Source organism: Cygnus olor, chromosome 1 (assembly GCF_009769625.2).
Source record: "Cygnus olor isolate bCygOlo1 chromosome 1, bCygOlo1.pri.v2, whole genome shotgun sequence".
Taxonomy (NCBI): Eukaryota; Metazoa; Chordata; class Aves; order Anseriformes; family Anatidae; genus Cygnus; species Cygnus olor.
Window position 1 is genome coordinate 23,111,441 of NC_049169.1, and position 15,830 is coordinate 23,127,270.

Sequence of the window (15,830 nt, forward strand, 5' to 3'; positions counted from 1 at the left end):
ACTAAAACTCTATACACTGGTATCCATTCTACCTTTAACAATTCAAGAAATATACATTTATTTTACTAGGGTAACAGATAGGGAGTAAAACAATTCTCTGTCTTTTTTTTTTTCTTTTTTCTTTTCCTTTTTTTTTTTTTTTTTTTTTTACTGTAAAGCTACAGTTCATGAGGTTCCATTATCTAATACATCTAATATATGCTACTTTCTGTTACAGACATTTGGCTACCATGGTGACAGGTACTACAAAAAATACAGCTAGCTCACAGGAGATTTTTGGTGCTACAAAATGCATTTTTATTTTCTACATAGCTTCAGGTAACTTTTTCTGCTTAGTCTCTCTTACTGTTAAAAATAGTATTTTGCCTGTTAAATAAAAAGCAAGAAACATAAGGATGACTGCTTGAGTATGGTACTTGAGTGTTCTGCTGCTATCTAATTGCACTGTGTTTCTCCTTTGCTGTGTTTAGAAGGATTAGCTGATGACTGACATTAGATGCTGTCTGTATGATTCTCAGTTCAGGGACCATAAATGAAATCCTTCCAATTCAGTCAGAACTTTGCAGGTGGTATGGAGGAAAACAAGATTAGTCTCATTTTTTGTCTTATTTTGTGTGAGAGCAGATTCCAGCATGCTTCGAATTTCTAACTACTAATACTATTAAAACAACCATTATTATCTACTTTTTAGAGTATTTGTAAAGAGATAGGTAGATATAGCACATAGAATCATAGAATATCCGAGTTGGAAGGGACCCACAAGAATCATTGAGTCTAACTCCTGGGTCCCCAAAGGACCACCCTAAACAAACAAACAAACAAATAAATAAATCATATCATGTGTCTGAGAGTGTTGTTCAAACGCTTCTTGAACGCCAGCAGGCTCAATGCCTTGATCATCTCCCTGGGGAGCCTGTTCCAGTGCCTGACCACCCTCAAGTTCTGAGGAATAGTTCTGAGGAATAAACACCAACCATGAGATTCACATCAAGATTCAAATTATATGGTTATTCAGCTCTTCCTAAAATAAATGCCTGAGGTAAGATTCAGTTGTAGACGTAGAGTCCTAATGCCATTCTAGACAGACAGGTGACTGACAAATATGACACAGGGCTTATGTTGGATGGAGGCTTGTAAGGGAAACAGCTATTTCTTTGAGCGTGAAGTCATTTTATGTATATAGATTATGTTTTGCTGTCATGGATCAGCCAAGTACTACATTTATTCTCCTTCTTTCTTACCTCTCCCCTAGTAACACAAAGATTTGAATACTCAGTGCATTATATACTACTATACAAAGAGTATATAATGTAAAGAAGATGTAAAATAAAGGCAATTGATAGTGTGTCAAAAAGAAGACAAAGTGATATGGACTCAAATTTTCTCAGGGAAATAGGAGTATAGATATAAATATATTTTCCTTGAATTCCTCCATGACAATAATACCTATTAGATGCTGTTTATATTGTTATCTAGAGGCAGAAACCCAATACAAAATAAGGATATGAACAAACAAGATGGAAAATTAAGACAAGAAAGAAAGAAAGAAAGAAAGAAAGAAAGAAAGAAAGAAAGAAAGGAAAAAGAAAACTGTGCAAACTTCAGGAATCCACTTTGTGAGAACAGTGTAGGCCTGGCTGTTGTGGTCAGGAACAGGAAAATCATCATCATCTGGGTATACTGCCTTGTTATTCTGTTTTTATATCTGGCAATAAAGTGAAATGGTTTTGTGTATTACTTGTTATTACAAGCAATTGTGATTCTTGGAATAACAATTCTGAAGCAGCAAATAGATGTCACAGACAATTCCAAAACACGTAAATGACATCAAATAGCCAGGTCTGGAAGTTTTTAGTAGCACAACAGCTGGATTTCTTTCAAAGATCCATGTCTATAATGTGAGTTTACACATCTTGTTCACATGCAAATGTATATAGTGAATGTCTTAATCTCAAAACCCAATTTCTGTAAAACATCTCAACAGGAACAGGGAAAAATGTTCAGATAGAGGAAAAGATATGAGAAGAGACAGCGGCCTGAATTTACTTATTTGCACTTCTATGGGAATTGATTGTAATTTGGGGCATTTTACATCCAAGCCATCAGTATTGCACTGGCAGTTATAACAAAGGACCTTTGATGAATATGTTCCCTCCTGAATCTGAAACTGGAGGCCAAGTGTGATACTCTCAGACATTTCAGATGTCACTAGACACTTTTGTATGGGTAAGTGAATCAAGTTCCTAGACACAAGAGAAAGACAAATACAGTGGTGATGGTATAACAGTTAATAAGGGGACTGGGAAAAGAGACAGATTTTTTACAAAGGAAATATCTCAGATTTTTAAATTCCTAAATAAAATAGAGATGTCTATCCTCATAAGTAACTCATTCAATCTACAGAAAAATTCTGGAGAATTGGGCACCTAACTCTCATAAAACCAAGCCACTGCTTCAAGTTTTGTTGAACCCAATTGCACATTCATTTTGTCACTTTCAGTCACCTTTAAAATCACTTGAAATCGTTCCTACAGAAATGTTGATTACAAATTCCATCCAAAATAGAATAAAACTAAACAGGATATTTATGTAGGAGCTATCCAAGTTTAAGTTTCCTCTGCAAGAAATTGCACGGGGCCTGCAGTCTTGTGTCACTACCAGAGCAGAAGGGAAACACCAAGGTCAGGACAGCTTACCAAATGGCAGGCTGGTGCTGCTATGACACTTTGCTCAGATTTAAATCAGCCCTAAGTCAGCATGCTGGCACTCTGTTGTATAGGAAACAGTTCCTAGGTGTCACATAGGAAACCTAACTTTAAGAGCAATTTCATGGTGCCAGGAGGGCCTCCAGCTCCTCAGACACTGGGAGCAATGAAGTCTGCCCATGGGGGTCTGTCAGGGCAGGACCTGGCAGCCAGGGCCTGCTCCATGTCTCAGCCAGCAGCAGGACAGATGGGAACAGCTCTGGCCCCATTCACTGGGTACCTCCCTGGGGACAAGGATGTGACAAATCCAGCTCAGACCAAAGGCCCATGGGTATGCTGAGCTCAGCAAGGCCCTTGGCCAGGCAGGGCAGGGCTGTGAGGAACTGGAGACCAGCTCTGCTGCAGCATCTCTGGGGCAGGGACTGATGGCTGCTGACATGGAGTCCTGAGCCCTGGACAGGTGGGAGGAGTCCAGGGAGCCCAAGGGATTGGGCAGGGTTAGTCGGGCCATTAGTGCCTTCAGGACACTGACAAGCAGAAGGCAAAGAGTCTCTGCAGAACGCTAGTGACATTTTTCGCTCAAGCTCTCCAGTGTCCTTATTTTGGTAAATGTGATGAAAAATAGTGAACCATACCATTTAACCGCCTCTGCATATGAATTGAAATAAGTTTCAATTAAGCAAAATAAATTAGCAACTGTAAATGCATGCCTTAGTGTTTTCCCTCAGTTTAAAACATACCCATAATATTTGCTATCCAACAGGGGAAGCTTCAGAGGAGTAATACTATGAAAATGCTTTGACTGCGAGGATTCATACCACCAGTTTCTTCTTTTGGATCCTGCATGGACTTCATATATTTGGATAAAACTCATCTCACTTAACTTTTGAAGTGCCTACATCTGAGCTGCCATGTAAACTTTCTAACCAGTGAAGAGAGATATGTGTAACAGGATTCATAAGAACTACTTTAGATGTTTACATTAATATGAGGTCAGTTGTGCACTATTTGTGCAATTTTTAGATTAGAGCTTGTAAAGTGGCTTGGACAGTTTAGTAAAATACAGATATATTATTAATATATTACTGCATTTATTATATTATTGAGAATACTATTATATTATTATCATATTATTGAAATATAATTGACTATTTTATTATTGAGAGCAGCCCTGATGAGAAGGACCTGGGGGTGTTGTTTGATGAGAAGCTTAACATGAGCTGGCAATGAGTGCTTGCAGCCCAGAAAGCCAACTATATCCTAGGCTGCATCAAAAGAAGCACGGCCAGCAAGGCAAGGGAGCTGATTCTCCACCTCTTGTGAGACCCCACCTGGAGCACTGCATTTAGCTCTGGGGACTCCTGCACAAGAAGGACATGGAAGTACTGAAACGAGTCCAGAGGAGGGCCATGGAGATGATCAAAGGGTTGGAACACCTCCCCTATAGGGATAGGGATGTTCAGCCTGGAGAAGAGAAGGCTCTGAGGAGACGTTATAGCGACCTTCCACTACCTAAAGGTGGCCTACAAGAAAGCTGGGGACTCTTCGTCAGGGGTTGTAGAGACAGGACAAGAAGTAATGGTTTTAAAACTAAAAAAAAATGGCTTTAAAACTAAAAAATGGTAGATTTATATTAGATATTAGGAAGAAAATCTTCCCTCAGAGGGTGCTGAGGCACTGGAACAGGTTGACCGGAGAAGCTATGGATGCCCCATCCCTGAAAATGTTCAAGGCCAGGCTGGATGAGGCCTTGAGCAACCTAATCACGGAAGGTGTCCCTGCACATGGCAAGGGAGGGGGGAATTAGATGATCTTTAAGGTCTCTTCCAACCCAAACCATTCTATGGTAAACAATACTTCATGGAACAGTGAAAGCTGCTAGCATGCACATACTTAAACTGCAAAAACGCTTTCACTTGTTCTTTTCCGTAGAAGAATGAGAGAGAAACAATGGGTACATTTGCATTACTAAATGGTGTGTCACTTTGCTGGTGGACTTCGATCCACTCTGCAAGTGGAACACTCACGATGAAGGTCTAATGTATGGTTTCAATTATAGTGTTCTCAAGAGTGTACTATGACACTCCAAGTATACATGTAAAGAAAGGTCTCACCAAAAAGGACCCCTTCTGTGCACTATATTACGAACACACTTACCCAACTTAACCATTTCAGAACACACCAAATTAATGTTAGGATAACTTTGCTGTTTGCATTTGTGAGTATCTGTATACCCCAAGACTTATTTTTAACTTGTATTTTTGTAATTTACAGCTCCGTAACAAGTGAAAAGAAAACAAGTAAAGCTTGGGATAAGTATTCTTCAGTCTTAGAATAAGATATTAGTTTTCTCAAAATTCCAGAAGACAAATTCCCTGAAATCTTAACATCTAGGAAATCTGATTACATTTCAGCAAAGCATACCTACCAACATTTAAATAACATTTAAATTTTTATCCACAAACTAAACAACCAAGCTTTTAAAAGTTACCTTATATAAACTTTAACTTGAAGGATGCATCCTCACCCTCTTAACCCAAATACAGATTAGCTATAAGGCCATTTGCACTTGGCTTTTTCTTCTTGGTACAAACACAGATCACATACAAAAATGCAAAGTCTTGACAAGCCAATTAAAGCAAAAATAAATAAAATTGGATCATAAAGCTTTTCTTCCACTGAACCTTCCACAATAATTTTACTGTGCTTTGTAATGGTGTTCAGTGAATACCACTTAAACATATCTGCAAGAGTTTGCAGATCCCAATATAAAGACTGGTAAAAGACCCACAAAATCAAAATCCCTAAGGAACAATAGCAGCAACTCAGTCAAACATCAGTTCTTCAAGTTGTGCCAATAAAGCTTTATTTTCTAGTTGCAACCAATAATAAGCATAATTTTCCCTGAATATTAACAAAAGGTAGTGTTAGCTGCATATACTTTTTTATTTAATGCCTTGTCTTTTTTATAAGATCAAATTTAGAATTTTAGTAGTGATGAAAATACATAATTTCAGAATCACAGAATCACAGAATAGGTGGGATTGGAAGGGACCTCTGAAGATCATCTAGTCCAACCCCCCCTGCTGAGCAGGATCACCTAGAGAACTTTGCACAGGATGGCAACCAGGCGGGTTTTGAATATCTCCAGAGAAGAAGACTCCACAACCTCTCTGGGAAATCTGTGCCAGTGCTCTGTCACCCTCACAGTAAAGAAATGCCCTCTCATATTCAGCCAGAACCTCCTGTGCTTCAGTTTGTGCCCATTGCCTCTTGTCCTGTCTTTGGGCACAACGGAAAAGAGACTGGCTCCATCCTCTCGACACCCTCCCCTCAGATATTTATACACATTGATGAGGTCTCCCCTCACTCTTCTCTTTCCCAAGCTAACCAGACCCAGTTCTCTCAGCCTGTCCTCATACGACAGGTGCTCCAGTCCTCTAATAATCTTAGTAGCCCTCCTCTGGACTAACTCCAGTAGCTCTATGTCCCTCTTGTACCGGGGAGCCCAGAACTAGACACAGGACTCCAGGTGTGGCCTCACCAGGGCTGAGTAGAGGGGGTGGATCACCTCCCTTGACCTGCTGACAACACTCTTCCCAATGCACCCCAGGGTACCGTTGGCCTTCTTGGCCACAAGGGCACATTGCTGGCTCATGGTCAGCCTGCTGTCCACCAGGACTCCGAGGTCCTTCTCTGCAGAGCTGCTCTCCAGCAGGTCAGCCCCCAAGTCTGTATTGGTGTTTGAGGTTATTCCTCCCCAGGTGCAGGACCCTGCACTTGCCTTTGTTGAACTTCATAAGGTTCCTCTTGGCCCATCCCTCCAGCCTGCCCAGGTCCCTCTGAATGGCAGCACAGCCCTCTGGGGTATCAGCCACTCCTCCCAGCTTTGTGTCATCAGCAAACTTGCTGAGGGTGTGCTCTGTTCCACTGTTCAGGTCATGAGTAAGTTGCACAAGACTGGACCCAGTACTGACCCCTGGAGGACACTGCTAGCTACAGGCCTCCAACTAGACTGCACCACTGAGCACAACTGTCTGAGCTCTGCCATCCTGCCAATTATCAATCCACCTCACTGTCCACTCATCTAGGCCGCACTTCCTGAGCTTGTTCATGAGGATGTTATGGGAGACAGTGTCAAAAGCCTTGCTGAAGTCAAGGTAGACTACATCCACCACTATCCCCTCATCCACCCAACTAGTCATTTCATGAGCTCTGTACTTATATCTCAATTTAGCTCTATATTTCTACATCTCAATTTAGCTCTATACTTCCAGCTTTCCTACAATGCCATCAGAAAAACACACAAAAATGCCCTTTCTATGTGCAGAAAGTATCTACTGAAATATATGAGATGTATGAAGCAAAACTAAAGAGCTTGAGCCAAAACTCACCAGCCACTAAACGAGACCCAGGGACATGTAAAGACATAAAATACTGTTGGAAACAAGGAAGACTGGTTTCCCACCAGGACTTGTGTCTTGTAGTTATTAACTCTAGTGTCTAAGAAGATGTGACCTGTGATTAATTTTTTTTCAGTGACATTTACATATATACCGTTTGAAGTTTATTCAGAATTAGATTTTTTTTCACAGTTAAAAGCACAGATAATGTGTTTCTTGATGTTTTCTTGTTTGTTTGTGGTGTTTTTTTTTTTTTTTTTTATACAGATGCATATTTTCCCTAAACATAAGAACTGAATACCTCTGAAAATTTTGCCCAGTTCTTAGACTGAGATGAATTTAGCTAACAGGGATAGATGTTGCTGAGGAAGCTGAATGCAGAAAATGTGGTAGGGATTCCCATCCACACACTGAGTTGCACATAAAAAGATTGCATCAGTGAAGCTGAAAATGCTGAGTTTTCTTTTTTGATTAAACCTAGACAGCTGTAAGTGAAAATAATATAATTTTTTTAATGTCATAGTTTCTGACATAATTTTTATTGGACATCACTGAAGCCTTTAAATTATTAGTATAATACATATATATTGCAGATTTAATATAACCTTGGTCTACTAATGGACCTGTCATACAAGTTCTGCAAGAAGTGAAGGGAAAATGGAAAACACTCAAGAAAACAATTAAATATCTTTTTCAGAGAAGACTTATCAAATACCATTTATCTTAAACAGAAACAGCTTTAGTGATGGAATGTCTCTCATAATGTACACTGCTGTCATGTAATAAATTATAGAGAAGTCTATGTAGGGAACTGGGTTTAACAACTGTGTATTTCTTTTCTATAGAGCAATTTGTTATGTTTCTGTCTTGCTATGGAAAATGCAAAAGGAAAAGTGGATTTTGGTAAATAAAAGGGAAGCAAAAAATAAATTTGTTGCAAAAGAAACAGAAAATGGGAAAAAAATAGGCCAAGAAATTGCGATTTCATATTTTCATTACTTGTGCTTATATTCACAACAATAGTAAATTAGTCTAAGAATTAGCTACTGAGTTATCCACCAACTCTGCTGGACAGTACAATTATTGATTGACATTCATAAACAATGACTATGAAGAAGATCAGACATTATCTCATCTTTTTACTCAATGATAAATAAATATTGTAAATTCATATTACTTTATCGTGCATATGAAATACAAGCAGAATGTGGCCAAAAATATTCCTATTTCAAAACTAGTGAAAGATATAATGTTTCATTGTTGTCGTGTCATCAAAACATTGCATGTGTTTTATTATAATTGCTCTATTATTTTGTGAAATTTGCTTTTAAGCTTAACAAAAGAGTCTGATATATTCCCCACACACACCCCTCCACACCCCACCCCAAACAAGAGCACAAATAGCTTTCTCTCTTTAAGGATTCAGTAGGTTTTTATTCCATTTGGCCATAACAATGTTGATCATTGCTGTAATCTACATCTTGTTTTCCATCCAGAGTTTATTTCTTCAATAGCATGGCTTTATATGTATTTGAGCAATTTAAAATATACTGAGTTGTTCTGTAAGTCTGAAAAGTCACACTATTGCATCTTTAAAATAATAACACAACACCAACAAGAAGGTCTATGCAAATATAGTGCAATTGTAGTGGAATTGATGTAATGGTAAATATTATTACATGTCTGGTCCTACTCCACGATTCATGTAGGTTTATGGGTGACTACTCTCTCAGGTTATTAACCTAATTCATGCGGAATTAATACAATAAGGACTTTTTAGGAGCCTGGGGTGATCTGTGACAAACTTGGTGATAGAACTGACATGTCTTTAGCACTCTGACCATTGATAATTAGGGAAAAAATTATCTTTGTAGTGTGGAGGCAAATACAGTGTAATGTTCTGGACATTTTAAAAGCTTTCTGCATCTTATCATATATTTGTGAAACAAAAAAGGGGTAGAGAATTCTATTTTCCTCCTGTGGCTACTCTTCAAAACAATTAGAGGTACAATTCAGAAAACATTTTAAATAAGTTTTCTTTAAACCTTGAGATATAAACCCAGTGGAGAATCTGGCCTCCAATGTTCAGATGGAATATGAATAAACTACATAACAGGAAAAAAGCAACATTATAAGTATTTCCAAAGACCATTTATATTTTCTTAGCAGTTTAAAAAAAAAAAAAAAAAAAAGTATGCAGAAGATCTAGTAAAGTGGTTCAGACAATGGTTATGCAGATGGATATGTTAACCTTCCATTCCTATACATTTATCTTTATACATTCCGTGTTCTGATTAGACATATCCTTTATTAGTTCAGCTGTCCCATACCACAGCTGCTTTCTAAAGACAAACAAACGTTAATTTAAAATAATCAGAAATATATATTAACTGAAAATTATTTACATTTAAAAATGGAAATTAAAAAGAAAAAAGAATATTTTTAAAGGTGGGATTTAAACGACTGGTTTGCTCATCAGCTCCAGACTGTTTCATAGTCTGTACGATCAAATATGTTGTTATCTGATACCTGTTTCAGAGAATGAAAGAGTGCATATAAGATGTGCCTATGTCCTTTATCACTATATTCTATGCCCATTAGCATCGTTGGTAGTAGACCACAGTCTACATTACCAACCTGCAATCCCTAAACAGATTATTAGAATTGAAGGATCACCCTTCGCAGGTCTTTCTATACTTCTCACAAAGCAGTCTGGATGAACCCTTTCTGGGAACCGCATACTTGACTAAAAGGCTCTCTGAGCTGAGCCTGTAGGACAACTTTTAATGTTCATATATTCACAGAATCAATGTTTTCAGTTTACTGCCTTCACAAATTCATGATAGTTCAGAACCTTTTGCATCATTGTTTCAATACACAGATGGGTTTTAACAGACGAGCTAAAACAGGACCTCCTACCCCAACCTAAGAGGTTAACAAGAAAGATCATTTTTCTTTCTAGCAGCCTGGCTGCTTTTCCATTTGCCAAGGGAAAATAAATAATAATAATGATAATGATAATGATAATGATAATGATAATAATAATAATAATAATAATAATAATAGAAAAAATAAAAAGCTACAATTTGCTTTCCAAAATCTGAGAAACAAGTAAATATGAAAAACAAAATTAATAGTTTTTTAGCTTACCTTTGCACAAATCCTTTCAGTATGTTTTAGGAATAGGGTTTTTATTATTGTTTGGTTTGTTGTTTTTTTGTTTGTTTATTTTGGAGGGGGGTGTCTATTACAAAATGTTAATAAATTGCAGCCTTGGGTATAACTCAGAGAAAATGTGCATATTAAATAATATGATTTAGGCCTGAATGGGTGCAGGTATTGTCCTGGTTTCAGTTAGGACAGAGTTAATTTTCCTCCTAGTAGCTGGCAGGGTGCTATGTTTTGGATTAGGATGAGAAGAGCGCTGATAACATGCTGATGTTTTAATTGTTGTAGAGCAGTGCTTAAACACCAAGCCAAGGACTTTTCAGCTTCTTGCTCTGTCCTGCCAGTGGGCAGGCTAGGGGTGCAGCAGGAGCTGGGAGGGGACAGACCCAGGACAGCTGACCCAAACTGGCCAAAGAGGTATTCCATACCCTCTGACGTCATGCTGAACAATATATAGGGGTGGCTAGCCTGGGTGGGGGCCCAGCTGCTCGGGGATAGGCTGGGCATCGGTCAGCGCGTGGTGAGCAATTGCATTGTGCATCACTTGTTTCGTACACATTATTACTATTAATACTATTATTATTATTATTATTATTATTATTTTCCTGTCTTAATAAACTGTCTTTATCTCAACTCACAGGCTTCACTTTCCCGTTTCTCTCCCCCATCCCAGAGAGGGAGGGGGGAGGGTGAGCGAACGGCTGTGTGGTGTTTAGCTGCCGGCGGGGTTAAACCACAACAGGCATATAGTACACATGCACAGAGGTAATGAAACTTAAACACAGGAGGCCACGTTAAAGTAAAGCCTTCAATTATATATTTTCTGACTTGCCTAACAACCATATGGAAGCTATTTCTATAGTTTTCTTAGATTCTCTACTTGTTTTTTACATAGTTCTGCAAGCAATGAATGCAGTTAGAGCATGTAAATGGTATATCTGGTGCCAACTATACAGTATAATTGTGACTAGATTTATTAGCGTTCATTTCAACTGAAGTTCAGAAGCTGTGTTGCTGAATAAGCATTTCTTCTATATCTTCTCATCAGTTCATATGGAGAAAACCGAGAAAGTGAATAAGAGTATTTAAAAAAAAAAAAAAAAAGTCACTTTTATCTAAGCAGAAACACTTTTTCTCTAAAAAAAGTATAAATATGTTGAAAGGCAACAAAATAATCCAGGTAGCATGTAGAATCATAGAATCATTACGGTTGGAAAAGACCTCCAAGATGATCTAGTCCAACTGTCCACCTACTACCAATACCACCCACTAAACCATGTCCCTAAGCACCACGTCCAACCTTTCCTTAATCACCCCTAGGAATGGTGACCACCTCCCTGGGCAACCCATTCCAATGCCTTACTGAGAAGAAATATCTCCTAATTTCCAACCTGAATCTCCCCTGGCACAACCTGAGGCCCTTCACTATCTTATCAGTTATTTATGAGAAGAGGCCAACCCCCAGCTCCCCACAGCTTTCAGGTAGTTGTAGGGAGCAATAAGGTCTCCGCTGAGCCTCCTCTCCTCCAGACTAAACAATCCTAGTTCCCTCAGCTGTTCCTCATAAGACTTGTGTTCCAGACCCTTCACCAGCTTTTTTTTTTTTTTTTCATGTTGTTTTGAAACTTTTCCATGGTCTTAAACCAAAAGATTTAAATCAGACATTAGGAAGAAATTCTTCACTGTAAAGGTAGTGAGGCACAGGAACAGGTTTCCCAGAGAAGCTGTGGATGCCCTGTCACTGGAGGTGTTCAAGGCCAGGCTGGATGGGGCCTTGGCCAACCTGATCTAGTGGATGGCATCCCAGCCTATGGCAGGGGGTTTGGAACTAGATGATATTTAAGGTCCCTTCCCAACCAAGCCATTCTATGATTTTAAATAGCAAAAGGGGGCTCTGTTGAGTTTGTCTCCTCATTTTTCTTCTTCTACTGCTAGGCAAAGCCACCAGTGTTCTTTATTGGACCATACAGGCTTCTTACATGTAGAGCTAAAGAGATATTTCTGTAGCAGAAAAAAAAAAAAAAGGTGGGGGGGGGGGGCTTCTGTTACCTGGTAAGAAAGCATGTCAAAAGTTGCTGGTCAAAGTGCAAAAATGTATTTGGGGATCTTTAGACCTAAAGTCCATCAGTGCTACAACTGAATTTATAACACCATTGGCCCCGAAGTCTCTGAGGTAGTAGCAAACCATAGACCTGGTAGGAGCAAGGAAGATAAGAAAGCCACACCTGGAGTCCTATGTCCACCTTTGGGCTTCTCCGTACACGAGAGATGTGGAGCTACAGGAGAGAGTCCAGAAAAGGGACATGAAGATAGATGATTGAGAGGCTGGAGCATCTCATGTATGAGGAAAGGCTGAGAGAGCTGGGGCTGTTCTGCCTGGAAAAGAGAAGGCTCAGGGGGGATCTTACCAATGTGTACAAACACCTGCAGGGAGGGTTCAATGAAGACAGAACCAGGCTCTTTTCAGTGGCACCCGGTGACAAGAAAACAGGCAGTGGGCAAAAACTGAAACACAGGAGGCTCCATCTGACATCAGGAAGCACTTCTTTATTGTGCAGGTGACTGAGCACTGGCACAGGTTGCCCAGAGCAGTTGTAGATTCTCCCTTCCTAGAGATCTTCAAAAGCCACCTGGGCATGGTCCTGGGCAACCTGTTTTAGGTAGCCTTGCTTGAGCAGTGGGGTTAGACCAGATGGCCTCCAAAGGCCTCTTCCAACTTTAACTATTCTGTGCCTCTGAAGTTCTGTGCAACATAACCAACCACTAAAACTGGGAATTAAGAGCATTATAATTCATAGGCTTATGGTGCTCTAAAGACTAAATAAATGATGCTGGGGGAACAGTACAAAAGGCTGAGGACTACACATAGTAGCAGAATTTCCACTAAATTTCTGTTCATCCTGCAGAGAAAATGTATTGTGCTAAGGCATTCTGACTGCAGGATCTCATGGTTGCAATACCTCAGCAACCAATATTGTCTGCAGGCATAGGACAATTTAGCCATTGGCTACTAAGTGACAGCCAACCCTCCACAGGGACTCCTTTCCAGAAAATTACTGAGACTGGCTGGACCTGCAGAGAGCTTGAAATCACTAAACAGTCCTTGTCCTGAACTAGGCGAGGGAAACAAGATGGTATTTTTGTTTGTTTGTTTAACTAGCCGTTGTTTTCTGTAACAAGATCTTTGTATGAGACAGCCTTAGGATGAAGAAGCTGCTGGAGAACATTCCAGGTAAAGGAGATGAGAATTGATTTAATCAGCTTTGTCTTTGCTTCCCTAAATAGTGTGTAAGTATAGCCATATTCCTTGAACTGAGAAATGTTACAAGTCTTGTGTCTAGACTAAGATATGCTATCTGCCTCAAGTTTGTGTAGAGCTAGCAGCGTTTCTGTGTAGCTCTGCAGCAAATAAAGACCAAACATATATAATAATCACAAAGCAGAAAAATTGCATTTGTTGGAATTATAATTATTACTGTAAGCTTACAGGGCTATCAGCACTGATCCATAGGTGTGTTTATATGTGAAACTCCCACTTAAGTAATAAATCATTAAGGGTCTATGCCTTGGTGTAGTAAAAGTCAAAGATGTTGTTATTGTTCATTCATAACAAAATCATGCCCTCGAGATTACTTTCCTGTTGTCAAGGTTACATTTGTGTCATGACTTCTTCTTTCAAAGGTCCCTCTGAAAAAAAATTGTGCTTAACATTTGCCTGTTATTGCATTATTTAGCCAAAGGGAGAAATAGTAGGAAATTGTTATTTCAACTTTGCCTTATTAATAGACTTCTTAACTCGAAAAAGAAACCTATTATTTTGTCTTCTTTCTAAATGGAAGAAAAACTATACTTTAGTAAAAGCAGAAATTAAAGTAAAATGTAAACGTGCAGTGAAAGGCAGTATCTTGCAGTGTGTGCTGAAATTGCAAATTAAACTGAAATCAAGCGTTAATTTGGTAAACGTATGGAGATGTTAAAATGAATATTCTGTCCTTGTTAAGAAATTGTCACTAATATTTCTCACATTTTTTTTTTATATACTTCATTAAAACTGTGGGCCTTGATACAATTCTAAAGAACAGAACATTTTTAGGTGGGAATAAAAGAAGAAACTCCGGACTGGTACAGACACATAAATAGATATTAAACTACCAGGAGCTGGTATTAGGAAAAGATCAAAACAATTTAACTGTTATGTAAACTTGTGATATCACAACTGTATTTAGCACCCTACTTTTTCAGAGATCTTTGAAAAAGTGATTTTGTAGTAATGATATCTCCTATTGGTTTTATCGAAGGCCAGGAGTACTGAGAATACCTGAATACAACAACCCCCTCACTTAGGTTTTTAAATGTAACCACTGACTAAGCTTCAAAGATTGGGCCTTAAGAAAGCAAACTTTAATGCCCCTCAGGACACTTTGGCAGAAAGAGGTACTAAAAATAGATTTTTCAATACTCCACTGCAGACACACACACAGTTATGCACACAGTGCCATACTGCTGAATAAATACTGGGAAATTTCCATTATTCTGTTGGTTTCAATGATTTTTTTTTTTTTCTGGAGATTTTGAAGTTAACAACACCTTTCTCCTAAAATAGTCACTTATTTAATTGTATTTTAATATTTCCTTCGGTAGAAGACACTGAGCCATGTTGCTGAAATGTACTATCACTGAGTTTTATTCCAGTTTTGAATTTGGTAAAGAAAGAATTATTTTTATGTAGTGCTTCTTCACTCCTTAACTTCCCTGTAAAAGAAATATATATACAAACTCCAATGAATGAATCTGAAAATCTTCACTGTCTAGCTTTTAATTCATATTGCCTCTTATCAATTCATATTCTTTTGTAAGGTTTAAAGAAACAAATTTGTATTTTTGTTCTACTTGTCAAAAACTAGCTTGCTAGTCAAACACATAATCTGTTTACGACATAAACCAATTCCAGGAGAGCCTACGGATCAAATGATCTTGTATAAAATTATAGTTGCTTTGGATGAAAATCTATAGTTTACGGTTGAAAACACTGATTGTATTTTTGTTTAGGATTCTGAGTTTTATTGCAGATAATAGCAAAATCTGACATGAATCTTACAGTTTGCCATATATTCATATACTGCAGACGATTCTGAGTACTCACTTCATATATACTTCATATAGTTCTTTCTTAAGTGAACCTGCTCCCTCTACATAAAGAGACTTACAAAAAGGCTTTTCCAGTGCAACTTAAAGCTGAGACAAACAGCTACCTGAGCCTATAAAATCCAGTTAGTAAAACTGGGTTTCTCTTTGGAAATATCTAATCAGTTGTCTGTTGCTTGTACTTTCTCACTCTCAGTAGTTCTCTCTTAATAATCCCTTCTAACAACTTCATTTTGGGACCAGTGTGAGGAAAACTTCACTGTGCTTTCTTTCAAACACTTTTAATAACTTTACTCTCTTTTATTTTTAGTCATTGTAAAAGGATTTTTAAAATGAATTATTAACATGAGATAATTTATCTCAAAAAAAATATTTTCACAGTACTAACTCGGATCTAGAAGTGAACTTC